Source organism: Indicator indicator, chromosome 3 (assembly GCF_027791375.1).
Source record: "Indicator indicator isolate 239-I01 chromosome 3, UM_Iind_1.1, whole genome shotgun sequence".
NCBI classification, from domain to species: domain Eukaryota; kingdom Metazoa; phylum Chordata; class Aves; order Piciformes; family Indicatoridae; genus Indicator; species Indicator indicator.
The window spans coordinates 25480783-25502058 of record NC_072012.1 but is presented as its reverse complement, the minus strand read 5'-3'; the positions used below and the strand labels follow the sequence as shown (position 1 = coordinate 25502058).

At 36.2% G+C, this 21276-nt stretch overlaps 1 protein-coding gene across 4 annotated transcripts in view; it reads right to left on the bottom strand.

The window, feature by feature from the left end:
- Positions 1-21276, bottom strand: part of TBC1D22A (TBC1 domain family member 22A) — a 151732-nt gene that overhangs the window by 15466 nt on the left and 114990 nt on the right. The window lies entirely within an intron of this gene.

Here is a 21276-nt window from a genome sequence, read left to right as displayed (position 1 = left end):
AATTGTTTCAAAAATGGTGAGAACTCTGGATGGTTTTTGTATCTATACACAATAGCAACCATGTATGTCACTAGGATTATTAGTTATCAAAATTTGGGGCTGATTCCAGAGTCACAAATGTTAAAGTCAGGAAAGATCATTACTTATCTTGGTCTGACCTCTTGTGTAGATAATAGGAACTAAACCTACACTTTGGCTTTTTGCTTTTATTTTTTTCTTTAAGGAAAACCATCAATTTGAAATCCTTAAGAGCTGCAGAAATTAATTACTTATTTTGTTGTTGTGTTACTTTTTTTTCCTAATTAAGTTCTTCATCTATTGGTTTTCTTCTTTGACAAATTAAATTTTTTGAGCACTTCAGTTATGCTCTCTGACCCCTCTCTGTGTTTTTGACTCCAGACACCAGAAAGAGATGCAATAATTCTTAAAAACAACAAAATCCACAACAAAACAACCAAATAAAAAACCCACAAACAACAATAACTACAACCAACAAACCAGCAGTGAAAGACAACGCAAGAACTTATATTCATTAATTTCAGGATGCAATTAATTCCATGTGCCACAGCAACACTCTGGGAGCTCATGTTGACAGCACTGTCAGAAATGCCCCTGAGAAGGTCTTCAGAAGCCACACACCCCAGGCCACAGCATCTTACTCCAGAGAAATGACCAACTCTACTTATACTGTATTTGCAAAAGTTTTTCCTTTGACTACATTGAAATACAGCTTGCCTGAAGAAGTCATCAGAACAAGTAATTCAAAGATTTGTTTATGTAACTGCACTCTTCACTTTGAATAGTAAATCTGTGTCATCTACAGATGTTTATTATCTGCTATTTTACTAACGGAAATGCTGAAGAACATCATGCCAATTACTGATTCCCACAGAAGCTCACTAGAAAAACCTCTTCTTAAACATAATTAACTAATTTTTTGTTGTTGTTGTTCTCCTGGTAGGACATCACATTATGTTTTTGTTGATACTGATAAGTGCCATTTAAAAGTCAAAAAATCAAAACAATGAAAAAGCCCACAATCCAACACAGTATGAAATCATTATCTTGCACATTTACATCTATCACTAAATATGTAATATCAACAAAGAATAAACTCCACTTTCGCTGTCTTGTATGTTATCTAATGGAGATTCACTTCTCATCATTTCTCAGGAAAAAAGACAGAAATTAAATTGTTAGGAAAGACATTGGGGAAAAAAAGTGTCTTAAGTTCTTCTTAAATGACAGTAAGAAAATTGTATATATAACTACGTAAAATTATTAGAAGGATACTGGCTAAGTAAAGCTGACAGAATTTAATACTTATAGTTAAAACAATATCCAAATTATTTTCATGAATACAACCATATTATTTTCTTCCCACAGTCTTCTGAGATAGGTAAAAAAAAATTATCACAGATACAGTAAGAACTTACAAGATTGCCATTAAAATCTATATAGGAAAATAAAGCTTTTCTTGTAGACAAAATTAATAACTATTATTATTGTTAGATGGAAGTACTGGGGTCACTAGAAAAACACAGTCTCTTTACATCATTATCCTCTAATATCTTAGAGTTTCCCTATTTACTCTTCCTGAAAAGAAGCAGCAGCCTTTGGATAGCACCTGCAAGTGTACAGTGATGCCTGCCAATGAAGAGAACAAACAGGTCACTAAGAAGAGTTCTGATAAACTCTAACTGGTAGATACGTTAACAAGAAGTAACTGAGTACTCAAAATACGTATGGAAGCAAAAATAAGTATCTAAGACTATCCAAGCTGCTAAAAATATCAAAAATATTTTTAACTGGAATGGGTTTCTTTCTGAAAAGTAAAGAAAGCATAACTGAATGTAATAAAATGTCAAATTCTTTCATTACAGTTTCACAATCATGACCTACAGTGTATCAGTTACTGGTATGTGATCATACTGCCACAAGGGAAATAATAACACACTCAGCAAGACTGAAATAGGAGGAGATGGCATCCTCACAGCCCCAGCGAACCATGAAGTCAGTCTGCTTATGATGACTGGAACCATTCCAACCATAATGCTACCTCATTTACTTTCTAACATTCTGTCAAGATAGCAACGTTGCAGTACAGATTTGGAAAGCCACAACAGTCCACTGTTGATTCATGCTGTTAAATCCTGCTGTTACTACATTATATTTATGCTGTTTTTACACTACTTTATGATGAGAATTCATTATGGCCAGAGCCAGAGCAGATGATGAACTACATGTCAAAAAGAAGCAACACTTGCTTGCTTACATTAAAATATATAACGTCTACACTTCAGGTGAAATTAATTCTAATGATAGAGAAGCATTACAAGTTTCAGATACAGCGACATAGAATTCTGTTTTATTGATTAGAGAAATATACAGGCATGTTTTGCCAAATGAAATGTTTAGCTGTTAATCACAAGGACAGCAAGTCAGACTGCAACAGAGTTCTTACTTTGCTTTAATCCAAAGAGACTATCTTTAGCTGTCTTTTAAATCTTCAGGAATTCTGTGGTTTGAATTTTTCTAGTGCTTCTTATGGTGTACCTTCAGCAACTATTTAGCAACTATAATAAAGTGATTTGAACAAGATTACTAGAACCTGAACAGCAGGAAAACATAATAATTTCACCCTCTTCTACTACTAACAAGATTTTATCTTGAAAATTGAATCTGGAATGTCATATGACTGTGCCAACGTTTTTTATGCAAAACAGACTGAGACATGCATCTTTTAGGTAGATGCGTGTGAAAATCATGCAAGAAATGTATATTTCATTCTTAGGCTAAATTCCATTGTTTCAGTTCAAGGATTAGGCAGTTAGCTAGCATTCACAACTCTCTTAAATTCACAGCATCACTGAATTCTAGTAACCAACTGTAGATTAACACATATCCAATGAAATCAAGCCCAAACACTATATACAGATTTTCAAAATCTTTTCTTGTTCTTTAGGTTCCACAAATATAAGGCAGTTAAGAGATGGAAGATACATTGTGTTCAGTGTCCTGCTAATACCTTTGAAATCTCTTATACTCTTAGGTAGGTTTTTAATGCAGTAATGAGAAAGCACAGAGTTCAACTGAGTTCTTAGATATTTTGACACAGAGAGGTGAACTTCTTTACCTTCTTCTCTGAAAATAACGATACAATCAAAGTGTCATTAATATGTGGTTGGCTTTCAAAACAGAATTGAACCTTAGAGACTAGCATATAAAAATATTGTGAATTAGCATAAGAGCTCACTTTTCAGCTGGTTCTTATTCCAACCACTAAACAGTTTGTGTGGGAGGAGGATTTCAGCTCTCACACTGTTACAACTGTGCCTTGGTCACCTGAAGAAAACTTCCATCAAAAATTTTATATTTGACTTTCCAATTTTCATTTAAAAAATCATTTCATTATAGAGTATAATTTGGGGTACTGGATTTCTTTTGTGAAAGAGATTAACTTTAATAGCTGTGAAATAAAATGGGATATTGTCATAGATTGACATGGCCTCATGCCAGCTTCAAAATGAAATTGCTGACTGGAGCAAAGTATTATGGGGCTTGAAGTTCAGATTGTAACTGTTCTGGTTGCTGCTTCTGGGATCCGGGTTGGGGTTTTTTGGTGTTGGCTCCTTTCTGTGGGATGGGAGTGAGATGGGTAGGATTAGGGCAGCTGCTGGTTTTCCTTTTGCTCTATTTTGCTGCATGCTTTCTGCAATATTTGCAGAGTTTCTGCAATATTTTTCTGCAATACCTTAGCTAAGCTAAGGTAACCATGCATTGTATTATTAGATTATTAGCTAAGGTAATTTTACATTTATGTTATCTCATTTATTTAGTAAACTCTTACCTTGCTCTTTACCTCAACCCTGTGTTTTTGTGTGTTACTCTTAACAGATTAACCTTTGTATTAACCCATTACAGATATTTACCAAACTGTTATGACAACCATTGAATTACTTAACATATTTTTTAGATCATGGTATTTTTCCTTAGGTTAAACCTGTATTAATTCTATGTCTAATTCTCTCACCATTAAGTCTGTAGAAACAGCCATTACAAAATAAATGTTAAAACATCTTCCAATTTCATGTTACCGGCATTAGCCATTTTCTCTCAGTCAGCTTTCTCAATTCTGCTGATATTCACCATATCAGCTTTAGCTGAATTAGTTTCAGTGTAATTTGTTCATGCACTGGTAGTCTGGCACAGCTCTTCTATAGTAAATGTCCTCTATTATGCAGGTATTTTATACTAAGGCTCCAACTGTTACGACAGGTAACTTTACTGAAGACAAAATATAATTTTGCAATAAAGACAAACATTACACTGAGAAAGAAACAATTATGATGAAACCACTCAAGGTATAGTACGATTGTAATGTAATGTAGCAAAAATGAAAAATGACTGATAAGAACATCCAATCGAATTTGCAATAATCAAAAATGCCCTCCAGTTCCAAGAAGTGTACTGCTCTAATTCAAACATCATGTAAAGATACACAATATCTGCTGTTTCAATGCACAAATCATAGCTGCAAGGTGTACAGACGTTATGAAGCACATGCTGTTTTTTCACCAAACAGCATAAACAGCCTTTTGTGCTTTGGATGAGTTTTGTTGTTGAGGGGGGAGTTCTTTTATTGTTTGGTTGTTGTTTTTTGTTTTTTGTTTTTTTGTTTTTTTTAACAAAGAGAAATTTAATACCTTTGAAGCTTTGCCATTTCTGAAATTTCTGGTTACAAGTTCACTTTCTGCTGGTAGAGAGTCTTACCTGGTTTTGGTATGCACTTAAGATCAGCTAAGAACAACCTACTAAGAATTAAACAACAATTTTTAAAAAACAGGGATCACCTCAGAATACGAACGCAAAACCCTCAGCTCAGCTTTTTCATTTCATTTTCTGTCAGGATCTTATTACGCAGTATTAACGATCACATGCATTAGTCTCAACTAGAAAACGGAAAGAGTAAAACATTTTTTATCTTGCTAAAACACTTCACAGATTACACTTTAATTGCTCTACACATTTGCAAAACATTTTTGGTTTTGAAGTCTACTTACTGAATTTATATTTTAAAGATTCTTAAATACTCAAAATATTCTATATTTTTCCTCCATGTAGAAGTCAAATCTTCAACAATTGCATTTACAAAAATGGTAAGTTGAATTCGTCAAATTGCCAGAACGGAATTATTACTCTGGTTCACTTAAAGCCATGCAAAGACCTGAAGGATTATCAGTGAACTACTATATGGTTAAGTGAACAACAATCTTGCATCTTTTTTAAAGGCTGATTAGACAAACTATATTCTTCACATCCATTGATTTTATGTATATACTTTTCATTTCATTCTTTATTCTAGAATAAGTGAAGCAGAATTCTATCTCAGTTTCAGATGCAATCAGAACAACTTAATCATTCCAGCTGCTCACTTAAAATGTAAATACAAAATTATGCCAACACAGTAAATTTAAAGGTTTAGTAAAAAGTTATTTAAATAAACTCACTGCAAAGTGATGAGATCTATTAGTGATTAGATCTGTGAGAGACTGTCAAGTGTCCTGTTCTCTGCCCCCAAATAAGATGTGTGGCCTCTTCGTATGTGATTACCCCATAAAGATTTGGGGGGAAAAAGAAAGTTTTCTTTCAACTTGATTTGATTAAGCTGCTGATTTCTGAACTAGAGGACAATATCACATTTTTATAGATTTGGGTACTCTGTGCTGTTCACGCAACAATAGCATTAATGATAAGCGTTTCTCTGAACACTATAGATTTGCAAAAGCATTTTCCTGTGTTCTGTAGTTGAACATTACAAAACTGTGGATCTTCTTTATCTTGGAAAAACCTTTATCCATTTTTGGATTAAAAAATAAAGTGGGTTTTTTGATTGATGAGTAACATTTGCTTCACTTCTGCTTTACAGTTTACTCCAATAAAAACAGCACAAGATGCTACAGAACCCAGCATCAGTTAACCACAGCAACCTTTTGTTGTTTCTAGTTTTTCAGAATATAGACACTTAGATAAAAAAATTTAAAATGTCCAAGTACTGTTCTTCACCTCATCTAACAGTTCTTAACTATCATTAAATATCTTATGCTTGAATGCTTTGAGAACGCATCAGAATATATGGACCTGAACACTAGAGTTTATAAGAAAACCTCTTTTAAGCCACCAATGATTACACTATATCCAGTCCAGGTCACTCTTGTTCACTCCACACTAATTTTTGCTGCTACATCTATTTATTTGGTGTCAGTTCATTCTGTAAGGACAACCTTCAACAGAAATAATCAAATAAGGAACATAAAGCCATATTAAACATTTTCCCACAATTAAAAAAAATAATGAAAACAATAGAGAAAAAACCCAACACTTAATCTAGCACAAATTTCACCAAGCAACTTCCATTAAAAACCTGAGAATTGATTCCTGAGGCAAATAGGAAAAGCTGACCAATGGCACTTGAGGTTAATGGGATCAAGCAAATCATATTAGAAATATGCAATTTCAGGGAATATAATGAAATAAAGATTTTGGTAAACTGCAGAACTTTGCAGATACATAATACTAGGTAGTCTGCTTTACAAGATTAAAGTGTTAGGATTCTACGGCCTTTACAGCACCCAGAGTTTTAGAAAATAAATTATTATTATGCCACTGATACTGCAATGATCTCTAAAGTTTCACATTCACGTAACTCTCCATGTCCTCTGTTCATTGTAATCCTTCATATTTCCTTCTCTAAGAAACTCTATTCTGAAGAGACTATTAAGGCAGGTAGACAGGGACTAAGGGATATGTTATTAATATCCTTTTCTAGATTGCTTTGCTAATTAGTCACTGTAGAAAATGGATAGTAATGGAAACATTTAGACCAAACCAATAAAATATATTGTCAATTATTGGCAAGAGTATACAGAACGCAATATGATTTCACAGAATAACTATACTTAAAACAAAAATGCGTTACACAGAATCACAGAATGTTAGGGGTTGGAAGGGACCTCGAAAGATCATCTAGTACAACCCCCCTGCCAGAGCAGGATCAGGTACCTATATCATGTCACACAGGAACACATCCAGGCAGGTTTTTAATATCTCTTGAGTGGGAGACTCCACAACCCACCCTGGACAGCCTGTTCCAGTGTTCCATTACCCTCACAGTGAAAAATATTTCCTCATGTTTCCATGGAACTTACTATGCCTCAACTTCCACCCACTGCCCCTTGCTCTGTCATTGGGCATCACTGAGAAGAGCCTGCCTCCATCCTCTTGGCACTCACCCTTTACATATTTATAAACATTGATGAGGTCACCTCTCAAGTCTCCTCTTCTCTAAGCTAAAGAGCCCCAGCTCCCTCAATCTCTCCTGAAGATGTTCCACTCCGTTAATAATTTTTGTGGCTCAAGCAGTTCCCTGTCCTTCTTGAATGGAGGGGCCCAGAACTGGACACAGTATTCCAGATGTGGCCTCACCAGGGCAGAGTGGAGTGAGGGGAAGAACCTCTCTCGACCTAACAACCGTATCCCTTCTAATACAGCCCAGAATGGCCTTGGTCTTCTTGGCCACAAGAGCACAATCCTGGCTCATGGCCATCCTTCCATCCACTAGGACCCTCTAAAGAGTCAGAGCCACACTTAGCCCTCAAAGTCAGAGCCACTCTTCCCTGTATATTCCAGGGAAAGTGATAGGTACCTTTGAAGGCATTTGAATGGGTAACAAGTCCAGGGATGAATACAGCCCAAGCTCACTGCATTTGTGATATGTTTTTAACTGTTTTAGCTGTTAGATATCATAGACATCATAGAATTGCCTGGCTGGAAAACACCTTAAGATCACCAAGTTCAGCCATAACCTAACATCTCCCTGTACACAACTGTTAGACCATGTCCCTAAGCTCCTCATCCAAACATCTTTTAAACACCTCCAGGGCTGATGACTCCACAACTTAACTGGGCAGCCTGTTCTAGTTCCCAATGACCCTTGTGGTGAAGAAATTTTTCCTAATATCCAATCTAAACCTCCCCTAGCAAAACTCACGGCCACTTCCTCGCTGTTCCTCACAGGACTTGAGTTCAGGTTATATGGTTCACTCAGTGTAAAAGGATAAAATTCATTACTAAATGAGTTACAATCAATATGTTCAGAAGTCGAAACTAGACATCTTATTATTTGTACATTTGAAAATCATTGTCCTATTACTACCACACGGATGTGTTTTCCAAAACTGTTTTGCATTCAAATCTATCGTACTTGATTCCTTAAACCCAAATGATAATTAAAGCTGCATACAGAGGGATAGACTTGGGACTCTCATAGTCAATGAATGAATGCATGATAAAGAAACATCTATTTTTTCTTTCTCATGAAAACATTCAGAATTTAGAAGTATCTTTCAAGCAACATGAACTGTATAAACACTATGTTCCACGTTTTTTCTCTATACAATGGCAAGTTTCACAAGTGGAATTATGTTCAATATCTCTTTCCCCCATTAAATAGTCTCCACTGGATTTGCTTCTGGAGGCTTAAAAACTTCCCTCCCTCCTCTTTGCTGACAGCATCTCTGGTAATAGTACAGGAAACTATATTTGGGCTTGCCAAGAGACATTCAAATCTTCAAGAAAGTCTTCAAAGAATATTCAATATTCAGACCAATAAATGCAAGCATTTAACAGATTAATTCTAATTTCTTCTAGTTCCAGGATCCTTAGTAATTAATAGAGTGAAATAAATATTTTCAGAGAGAGAGATCAGAAATAACTCATTCACATTCACGTCTTTCCACTGACTACAAAATGTAATTTAAAGTGACTTTACTTCTAATTCAGACCTGGATCATAGGATTTGCTTTATTTTGTTGAACCTTAAGCTTAACTACATAATGCAACTTATTTTCAATCTAACTGGTCTCTGTAACATGAATCATATCTACATATAATATTTGTACTGAGCTATGCACTTGGTTAATATCTTTCTTTTGTTACTTAAATTATTAATATTTGAAAAATAAGGAAGACAAATATTAGCAAATGTTGAAAGTACTTGATTTAGTAAATACAAATTACTACTAATTTGATCATATTGTTGCTTTATTTGTTTTGAAGAACACAGAAAAATATTAGAGTTAGAACTCAGGTCTGTGAATATATCATATTATGATTTCAGCTGTCAAGTACACTAAAATTGCTGTCAAAGATTTTGTTCTGCATGAAAGAAGGGGTAGAAGGTAATGAACTGCTGCATATTGCACATGAAATTCAAGTACAAAATTGCACTTTCAGTGCTCACATTCAAACTTTTTCATTGGATGCATCCTCTAAAATTGCACCATATTCCCTGACTATCACAAAAGCAAACTATTCAAAAAGTAACTTATTTTGGAAATGAGTGAAGAAAGTTAGCCTCAGAAAAGTTGCAAGTCTTATTGATGGGTTAATAACCACACGAACACCTGAGAAACAGTGAGGTAGAAACTGAGACTTCTGCACACAAAACAGTGTGGAGAACTGCAGTCCACTTAACACTACCACACACAGTATGGGAAACAAGCAGGAGGAGCTGAAAACCATTGTGTGTTAGGAAAACTGATATAATGGTCATCACAGAAACATGGTGGGATGTCTCACAAGACTGGAGTGGAGTGATGCAGTCAGTGGTTACAAACTCTTCAGAAGAGATAGGCAGGGAAGGAGAGGTGGTGATGTGGCCCTGTTAATGATGGTGATGATTGGGTCAAGTGTTTATGGAAGGCCACCAAGGCCTGTAACAGTCTACCACAGCACCCTCCTGGAGAAACTGGCCACTCATGACTTGGACGAGTGGATGCTTTGCTAGGTTAAAAATTGTCTGGATGGCCAGGCCCAGATGCTGGTAGTGAAAGGAATTAAATCCAGTCGGTGGCCAGTTACAAGGAGTGTTCCCCAAGGCTCAGTTTTGGAGCCAGTCTTGTTCAATATCTTCATTAATGATCTGGATGAGAAGATTGAACCCTCAGTAAGTTTGCAGATGACGCTAAGCTGGGAGGGAGTCTTGATCTGCTTGATGGAAGGAAGGCTCTGCATAGGGACCTGAATAGGCTGGATCAATGGAGTGCAGCCATTAGTATGAAGTTCAACATGGCAAAGTGCTGGGTCCTGAACCTGCTTCACAACAACCTTATGCAACACTACAGGCTAGGGAAGAGTGGCTGGAAAACTGCCCAATAGAGAAAGACCTGGTGGTGTTGATAGCCTGCTGTCTGAGCCAGCAGTGTGCCCAGGTGTCCAAGAACGTCAACAGCATCCTGGTCTGTAACAGGAATGGTGTGAGAAGCAGAACCAGGGAAGTGATTGTCTTTCTGTACTCAGCATTGGTGAGGCTACAGCCTGAGTACTGTGGTCATTTTTGGGGTCTTCTCTCAAAGACAGACATGATAGTCCTGGAGTGGGTCCAGAGAACAACAAAGCTGGTGAAGGATCTAGAGAACAGGTCTTACTGTTCTGTAAGACTGAGAGAAGTGGGGTTGTTTAGTCTGGAGAAAAGGAGATCGAGGGGAGAGACCTCATTGCTCTCTCCAACTACCTGAAAGGAGGTTGTAGTGAGGTTGGTGATGGACCCTAGTAACAAGTGATGAGAGGAAATGGCTTCAAGTTGCACCAGGTGAGGTTTAGATGCAATTAAAAAAAACCAAACAAACAAACTTCTTCACTGGGAGGGTTATCAAACAGTGGAATAGGGTCCCCACAGATGTGATTGAATCACAGGTGTGGTGCTAAGAGACTTGGTTTATCACCAGACTTGGCAGAGTTAAATAATCTTAAGGGTTTTTTTGTCTGAAATGATTCTATGACTCCATGAAAACTATTGCCTAAATTCAGCTTTACAACTGGCACGAACATAAAGGAAAAAATAGAATATTCAGGATTCCAAATTACTACATCCCTTATTGAAGTTTTTTTAATAGTAAACAAAAGTATTACACACTCCCACTTGTAAGGGATAAGGAGCGTAAGGAGTCAAAATACATCTTCAAATTGTCCTTACAAGTAACATAAGATTTCTTACAGTCTTTTTTCTTTAAACACAGTCCCCACCTACTGCAAGAAAAAGTATTTAGCAATCACTGGAAAAGAGTTCACTGTACTACTCTTACATCTTACACATTTCCTCTAGAAATAGCCACTGCAGCTTTAACAATGATGAACCTCGCTCCCTTTTAGATATTCTCATCTCATGTCCTGAGAAGGTGGCACTTGTTATTACGACTCAGTACCTTGATTTTCAGGTTTGTCAAACTCCTGAATAATAAATGAGTTGGAAAAAGCACATGCCTTGAAATTACACTTAAGACATGTTAGGGTAAACATAAAAATAAGGTTAATAATTCTTAACACTCAGAATAGTTACAATTGTTTATAAAATATGAGGGGAAAAAAAGATGAGAAAATATATTTATTCTATGTATACCAAGATCAAAACCTGAAGACACTTGTCCTGTTTCTCATCATCAAGTTTTCACCTTTCTACTTTGCATGCTGCATTCCAAAGAAGAGAAGTCCTACTGATATAGTATGCTGACCCTGTAGACCCAGTCTCCTTCATCAGGGATTTTGAAAATTTCTTTCTGTTTTTGTAATCCCATTTCAGTATTAATGATTTTAAAAATAAAACAAGCCAAAGAACAAAAAAAAAAAACCTACATTCTCTAGAGTAGAAGATAGGTTGTGTTAAAAACCAGACAGATTGCCCAAGGCATATCACAGCTGCAGTAATGAGGTATTTATCTCTTTCCATAAGCAGCTAAATCTACTATCTAAAGACTTCTATTTTTGCTTAATTGCTTTGGAGGGAGCAAGCCCCAGTTTTCACTGACTCCTAAAATTTATCTGATAACATTAGACTACTTCATAGCACAGAATAATTTCTGAGTTTCAGCAGCAAATACATACTATATAGTATATTCAATATCTTTGTACTATAACTTGCAATTTTTCTATGTACAACTGTTTCAAATATTTAGAAGAGTAACTATGTCTTCTGGGAGAGAAAACCTGATGGAAAGAGGGCAACAGAAACTGACGTGCAGGTTTCAAATTCAGACACACAACCCAAAACTTATCTGTATTGCATGAGGTAAGTTAAATATTTTTTTTTAAAAGTCAGACATGAAGAAATGCAGTATTGGCCTACAAACTCAAGCAAAAATAAGGAAAATAATTTAGGTATCAAAATATACACATTGCTAGTTGAATAAAATACAAAACAAAACCGAGGTAATTTTCATTAGGTGCTTGAGTTTCTGTTATTAGCTTTGCACTTTTAAAGCCAGGCTTTTGAAGCAGTGTATAAAATAGGAAAAAGAGGCCTACAGTCTCATCAGAAGAAAAAGAATCACCAAAATCCACACTGAAGTTTCAGAGATAAGAAAGGGTAGTGTAAGAAGTTTCATTTCCATTTTTCATGCTTCTTAAACCATTCTTAGTGTACTACATAGAATCATAGAATCAGTCAGGGTTGGAAGGGACCACAAGGATCATTTAGTTCCAAGCCCCTGCCATAACTAGTCAGAATCCTTCAGTATCTTTCTAGACAGAGGGAAACTCCTCCTCCTAGTCCAAGGCAAGCAAAGCTGAAAGAAGAATGATGAGCAGCCTATCCATTATCCCTTCTTGGCCCCGGTGGCCAAGAAGGCCAATGGCATCCTGGCCTGTATCAGAAATAGTGTGGCCAGCAGGAGCAGGGAAGTCATTCTTCCCCTATACTCAACACTGGTTAGACCACACCTTCAGTACTGTGTCCAGTTCTGGGCTCCTCAATTTAAGAAGGACATTGAGATACTTGCATGTGTCCAGAGAAGGGCAATGAGGCTGGTGAGAGGTCTTGAGCACAAGCCCTGTGAGGAGAGGTTGAGGGAGCTGGGGTTGTTTAGCCTGGAGAAGAGGAGGCTCGGGGGTGACCTTATTGCTCTCTACAACTACCTAAAAGGAGGTTGTAGACAGGTGGGGATTGGTCTCTTCTCCCAGGCAACCAGCACCAGAACAAGAGGACAGTCTCAAGCTGCGCCAGGGAAGTTTAGGCTCGAGGTGAGGAGAAAGTTCTTCACAGAAAGAGTAACTGGCCAATGGAATTGACTGCCCAGAGAGGTGGTGGGGTCACTGTCCCTGGAGGTGTTCAAAAAAAGATTGGATGTGGCACTTGGAGCCATGGTTTAGTTGTCATGAGGTCTTAGGTATTAGGTAATAGGTTGGCCTTGATGATCTCTGAGGTCTTTTCCAACCTGGTTGATTCTGTGATTATATTTTAATATTGAAATTTCATGATAACAATTTCTGTGGGGCAAAATTTGTATCTCAAAGACTGAATGACAAAATATCCATGTGTTTAATTTATAATATTCTCACATGTGGAGATCAAGCCCAGTTATTCATGACCACAAAAAGATGCAGAAGCTTTTGAGTAGGCTTGTTAACAGAGCAGTTGAATTGAGACTGTCATAGCTGCGGTTGAGACCAATAGATAGTTGGTATTTTTTCTCCTAGAAAACCACATTCTGATACAAGTCTTATCAGCCATGTCATTCTCTATTCATTAAGCTTTTTGCAAGCAAAACTAATGTATTATTATTATTAATTTATTTATTATAATTTATTATATATATTATTTAGTTTATTATATATATTATTTATATCATTTATTATTGTTAAGTTGGCACTTCTGAATATAAATGATTCAACAGTGCTAACTCCCAGTTGGCTACTACCAGTGCTCAAGAGATTAAGGAGCAATCTTTTTAGATTGCTAGTTATGGTGCTCAAAGTCTAAAACTCCAGACATGACAATATATTGAAAGTGTTCCAAAAGTTCTCACAGCAGGGAATAAAATCACAGCAATGTTATTAATCAGACTCTTTAAAGTTTAAAAAAAAAAAAATATCCATGTTCACAGTCCTTAATTCTTTACAGGTTTTGGGACATTCACAGAAAACACCCTGTTAGCTTCCACACATAATGAGGGTGCAGGACCCAGAACCACAAAACCATCTAATCTTAGATCTTACATACAAGAAGGGCAAACTCCCTCTGAAAATGAATTCATGTAGAAACATTCCTTTTGAGAGAAATTTACTGCAGTAGTCATGGGAGCTAAATTTCTAGCACAATATAATCACATTTCTGATACATGACATGTTTCTAGAGCAGAAAGGAAGGATATCAATATTAAACTAAACATGCAGACTGCAGTGTGAATTGGTCTTCCAAGCATCTTGTTACTCAGTCACATCTTTATCTACTAATCCTATATTTAGGCTGCCAGGTTACATTATTTAACTTGTGTAGATGTAGCAAATACCCACTCTGACAGGTGTATAGAAATAGATTTGCATCTCTTTAAAACCTTCTCTTTCAAGTAATTTTAGCTCACATGTAAGAATCTACTTCAATGGAAATATTAGATCATGTGAAAAGCGAAATAAAAAAATCTCTCTCTAATAAAATGATCCAAATGCTGCTAAAAGCTAGAGATTCCTTTGTGATTGTACAGAGAATTTGTAATACTGTAATGAAGAAAACTGGCAGACAAGTCCAAGAGTGAAATAAGGAAACAACATGCTCATCATCTACATGATCCTAGAAAATATTTCTAGGGAAGAAAACTGAGCATTTTCAATAGCTCTGTTTTTAAAATGTTCTGATTATGTCAGACTTCCATACTGCATATTAATATAATTTAATATAGGTGTTAAATCCTTTACAATAAAGATAACATTTTCTTTTTTTAAGAAAAAAAAAAAAGCCAATACTTTACATTAGGCCTGAATTAACACAACTCACTCATAAAAATAGATCGCTATTCCTCTATTTCAGGGGATAATATAAAGCTTCAGGAACTTTTGAAATCTAGTAGGCAGAAAATATACCACAGGTATAAACAATTGCCTTCACGCTCCAAAAATGCTCACAAATGCAAGCAAAAAGACTAAAAGGGCAAACCCATGTGATAAGTGAGACTTAAAATATCAGTAGAATATTCTTAACATAAGTCAGAAGATATTAACCTAGGCATTCTCTACTTTTATGTGAAAGAATAGAGATAAGTATTTCAGTGAGTTGAGATCTAGGAAGAAAGTTAAATAGTAATGAACCTTCTAAACCTTCATTATTTTGAATTCAGTGATTATTAAAGAGGAAAGGAATGACAAAACAAACCAAAGGTATTGACAATGCTCACTCCGTTACTAAGCTAAAGATGCACCCCATATATGACTTTCATGCAAATGCAGGCACTGCAGAATCACAGAACGTTAGGGCTTGGAAAGGACCTCAAAAGATCATCTAGTCCAAATCCCCCTGCCAGAGCAGGATCACCTAGAGTAGGTCACACAAGAACGTGTCCAGGGGGGTTTTGAGAGAAGGAGACTCCACAACCTCTTTGGGCAGCCTGTTCCAGTGTTTTGACACCCTTACAATGAAAAAGCTTCTCCTTACATTCACGTTAAACCTCCTATGTTCCTATCATTGGACATCACTGAGAAGATCCTGGCTCCGTCCTCCTGACACTCAGCCTCCACATATTTATAAACATTAATGAGGTCACCCCTCAGTCTCCTCCTCTCCAAGCTAAAGAGATCCATTTCCCTCAGCCTTTCCTCATAAGCGAGATGTTCCACTCCCTTGATCATCTTTGTGGCTTTACACTGGACTCTTTCATGGACTCCCTGTTCTTCTAGAACTGAGGGGTCCAGAACTGGATACAATATTTCAGATGTGGCATCACCAGGTCAGAGAAGAGGGAGATGACAGGGGGGAGTAGAACCTTTTTCAACCTACTAACCACGCTCCCCTTCTAACACATCCCAGGATACCATTTGCCTTGGCTACAAGGACATGTTGCTGGCTCATGGTCCACCAGGGTCCCCAGGTCCCTCTGCTCTACTCTACAACAGGTCAATCCCCAACTTATGCTATGGGTTGTTCTTTCCCAGATGCAAGACTCTACACTTGCCCTTGTTGCCAAATTTCTCCCTGCCCAACTCTCCATCCTGTCTAGGTCCCACTGTACGACAGCAGTGCGTTCATGTGTGTCAGCTACTCTGCCCAGTTTTGTGTCATCAGGAAACTTGCTCATCCAGATCGTTGATGAATATATTGAATAGTACTGGTTTCACTATCCTCTGAAACAGGCATCCATCTTGAAACTAATATAGACAAACCCTGAGATTTAATCTAAGAATAAACCTGACAACAACTTCACAAGGCCTGCAATATTTTTCCATAATTGTTTGAAAAAAAAAAAATCAAAGAGAATTTATCTAAATTTTAATAGAACACACAACCGTGCACATACACATTTTGGTCATGAGGTCAGTAAGGCTTACTCCCTAGTATTTATATATATAATTGTTATTAAAGAATCATTATTTTAAAGGTTATACAAATCAGAATGAAGGAGAGTCACTACCCCAGAGATTTTATGGATCAAGTATAAAACAAGAGACAACAAAATCACAGAAAGGAAAGTAAGGAAGTAAAAAGAAGCAACACAAAACTAGTCAATGTGCCTCTGGAGCGCTATTAACAGACTCAAGCCTACCTGTCAAATCTATTCTGGGTACTGCAGAAAAACAGAACTTACATAAGGATTTAGAGAAAACTCAGTATCTGCATGAGATGCTCCACTTAAGTAAGACGGTCAAGCAAGACAGCAGAGATTCTTTCCTGCAAGCTCAGGTGCATAATGAGGCTGTCATCACTGGCTGATAAACTGGCAGTCAGCAGCTCAACACTGAATACAGGATGACACGTAAGGTGTTGGTATTCGTCCATTAAAGGCCTTGAAAGAGAAAGCACCTGAGTTTTCCCTAGTGCTATAAAGAAAATGGAGCTAAAGTAGATGCAAAGCAAGAAAAAATGATGGACTGAAAAATGATCTCTACAGCCTTTTTTGCAGCTTTGTGGAATATAAATGAAGTAAAAATGCATTTGTCAAAGCCAAAGAAAAGGACATTGCAGTAATAAAGATGTGAGTTGATGACAGCATGAGTAAAAATGTCTGTTAGACAGACAGAGAAGCCCATATCTTAAAATCATTAAAAAAAAATTTGCAAGACAGATTCCTTACCACAGCATAACGAATACATTTTTATAGCTATGTCAACAAAATGAAAATTTACCTAAACTGAATATTTGGAATAAATCTCTAATACATAAACAGTTAAATCAGTATCAGTCCAATGTTACTAGCAGCTTATATTCAGTTTGACAACTGAATCTAATACCTGAAGTCATTCTTCTTTACAAATTTTTCAGATATTCTGTACACAACATCATTAACAACCATGTTTGTATCAATATTTTAATTCTAAATATGCTCAAAATCATGCTTGAACATTTTATCACCTAACAGTGCCAATCATTCCCATCTTTCACGAATTCAGGAGAATTTTGGAATTAGGCTGTAGTTAGCAGAATGAATAACAGTAAGTCTGACTTATTCTGATTTATATAATCTTTAAAATAATGATTCTTTAATCATCAGCTATGCTAATGAATATAAAGGTCTTTATTACTTTCATCTTCACCTAAGCTGAGATAGTAGAAATTGAATGAATTTCACATTTTGCACACACATCCCAAGTCCTACTTTATCATACTAAAAAATATATATTTTTAAAAATCTGTATTAAACTTAATACTTTTTTTTTTCCTTTTAAAGTATAACATTAGTACAGGAGCAGGGAATTAATATGGAAGATTTATACCCCTCAGCAAAAATACCACCAGCAAAGAACGATCTGTCTGATCCTATAAAACATCACATAGTTTATAAAAGAAAACCTAAGACAAGAACAAAAGGTCTTCCATTTACTGTCTGCCCATTGTGTTCCCTGTTCCCCTACATGTGAAGTAAAACCTACTGATCTGAAGTATGAATAGAGCTACAGAGCCACTCAAACCAGCTTTCTGTACCTGGCTTTTTACATCACACTATGTTACTAAAGTACCTCTCTATCTTTACATGTGAAAGCAGTCCCAACAGTAGCTGAACCGCCATCATTCTTTTCAATAATATGAATCTTTTTATTGTATATGAACATGAAATATTTAAAACGTCTACCTGGAAATGTATGGGTATAGTTTCACTGCTATCAAAAAGTGACTTTAGGATATTTAAAACCTGCATGTAGTAATTTTTGTTGTCATTACATAGCATTGCAGTACATCACTCATTGCATTACATAGAAAATTTTGAAATGCGATCAAAGCTTACTAGAAAGGTTACCTTTATTGAGCAGGACAATATATAGGCAACTATGAACTCCTAGTAAAACAAAAACATAGGACATTTCCTCCATTACCAGCTTCATAAAATAAATCTTTTTCTCTAGGGACAGTACAGTTTGAAATAGTTATCACCATTCTTTAGTGTACTGCATTTTACAGTAGTCGGACAGCACCAACTTAAAAGGATAAGTGACATAGAATAGTCTATGGAAAGTCAAGAGGTCCTAGTTTTTGTAAGGTAGAAACAGGAGATGACTTCTAAAAATAATGTTGTAAATTCCTCTAGATTTACATATAAAGTATCACCTTTCTTCTCACTTGTCTGATGCTAAAAAATTTATATTAACGTGCAAATCTCATGTTTCGAGGGCTACACTGTTCTCTTATGACAGCCCAAACAGACAGCAGTGAGAACAATAATTTGTCAAACAGATTAAAATGAAGGCAACTTCTATCATGATTTGATAATAATTTTACGGTGAGAAAATTATTTTGCTATCTTCTTTTAAACATGAAAAATATGGGATTAGCATCAATATAGTTTTAAATGATTGTGTTACAGGTTTATATACGCCTATTTATATAGATGTATACCCATAACATAGACATATACTAATATATACATGTTATTATTTGAAAATTTGTAGGGCTGAGTCAGAACATTTATTTCTTCCTCTATTCCCCTCATCCAAACTTATTTCCCTTGACAGTATAATATTTAATTCTACAGATGTAAATCAAATACCAAGTAGTTTTCAGGCTGTACCACTCTGTAGTATTAGTCCAGCCAGACTAACTCCTTTCATTACAAAATTTCTCTTTGCTATACAACATTAAAAAATCCTCCAAAACAAGAACCACACAAACACACGTGCTATCTGTAATAAGTAACTATTATCATGGAGAGCTGAGCATTTGGTATATATTAAATAATCTGTTCATATGAGGAGGAATAAACACAATACTTTTACTGATTGCTTAGATCGCAGTAAGACTTACAAGAATGGAAACAAAGCAAAGATTATTTCCTATCATAGAATCATTAAGGTTGGAAAAGACCTCTAAGATCATTGAGTCCAACCATAACTCAACTACCATGGCCACTAAACTATATCTTGAAGTACCACATCTACACACTTCTTGAACACCTCCAGGGATGGTGACTCCACCAGTTCACTGGGCAGCCTGTCCAACATCTCACCACTCTTTCAGGAAAGAAATTTTTCCCAATATCCAATTTAAACCTCCCCTGGCACAGCTTAAGCGCATTTCCTCTCGTCCTATTGCTAGTTACTTGGGAGAAGAGACCAACAGCAGCCTCACTACAACCTCCTTTCAGGTAGTTATAGAAAGCAATAATTATCTCCCCTCAGCCTTCTCTTCTCCAGATTAAACAAACCCAGTTCCCTCAGCTGGTCTTCGTACAACATGCCCTCCAAACCCCTCACTAGCCTCGTTGCTCTTCTCTGGACACTCTCCAGGACTTCAGTGTCTTTCTTATACTGTGGCACCCAAAACTACTCAAGTAGTGACCTTGCCAGGGCTGAGTACAGGGGCATGATCACTTCCCTACTCCTTCTGGAGACACTATTTTTGACATGCCAGGATACTACTGATAATATACTTAATCCAACATAACAAAGTACTTTAAAACTGGTCTTGAATATAAAAACTGCTCAGTGTATCACCACACCTGATGTTCAGGGAAATTATTCTACCTCAAAATTCCTGTGAGGCTTTTTATTCTATTGAAAACCCAGAAAGAATAATGGATTTCCTTCTTGCCTGTGGGAGAGAAGTATCTTTTGGAGAACTGATAACACTTCAGTTATTTTACAAGGTCATGTTACACAACAATGAAGGCCAAGCCTCTTAGGGATAACATATGATAGTGATAAAACTAACACTAGTCTACAGATCCTCAAAATTACTAATTGCATCTCTATGTTGTAAGCAAGCTAAAGTGGTCTGCCGGAGTGTTCCTGATATATGTGCTTCATAGTCTAGTTTACATAGGTTATAAAGAAATTAAAGCACAAAGAAATGTCTTAATTATTAAATAAGTAAACAAATTCGAAGATATATATAAGGAGATCAAAACAAATCCTCATAGTGCTATACCTGGGGTTTATTATTTAGGCAATGTTGTAATAGATTCAGTAGAGAGGAGGAAATTATGAATTTTGGTGTAGGAAATCCACAGATTAAACTTAAGAGGGAGGATTAACAGTGAACAATTGTAGTTGAGAGGCATGGCTACCAACATTAAAGTTGATTTTGAAAAAATACCATAAACTGAGAAAATCTGACAGTATTAGCAGGTAGTATAAATTAAAGTTGTTATGTTGTGCATTTATTTATTGCGAAGATAGGCAACGACAGTTAAAGGGCTCTGAATAAATCGTTTTATGAAGAAAGGTAAAATAGATTGAAGCCATAGACAAATTTACACAATGGTTCACTTGTACAAGGCAACAGAGCTCAGTCAGATGGAGAGAAAATAAGCTGGTAATGGGCCATTTCTACAGGGCAGGCAATGGTGAGGGCTTTGCAGCATGGTTTGTCTACAGTCAGCCTGTAAGCAGGACTTCAATGCCTTTCAGGCACCACATGTGTATCACAGGGTAAAATTCAACTGTCAACAATTCACAAACATAACTGAACTTCTAGGGGAGTATACAAATTATTTGCCTATTTACCATATTCAAATCCCATTCTAAACAGCTCCCTGATATGACCTTTGCTGGAAAAATGTCAGGATTTGAAATGTAGAGACCCGAATTAAATAACCCTTACAGTCCTTTTATTCCCTACTGAAAAACTGCTTGCTTATTTAAAAAACTGCTTGCCTAGGTTTTTTGAAAGAATGAACATCATCTTGTTAATTTATACTGCCATATTATACACATGAGAAATTGTAAGTAAATAACTCCAGTGATGCACTTAAGATTATAAAAAAAAAAAAAAAGAGGCAGTTACCTTTTCAGAAAATCTTTTTGAAA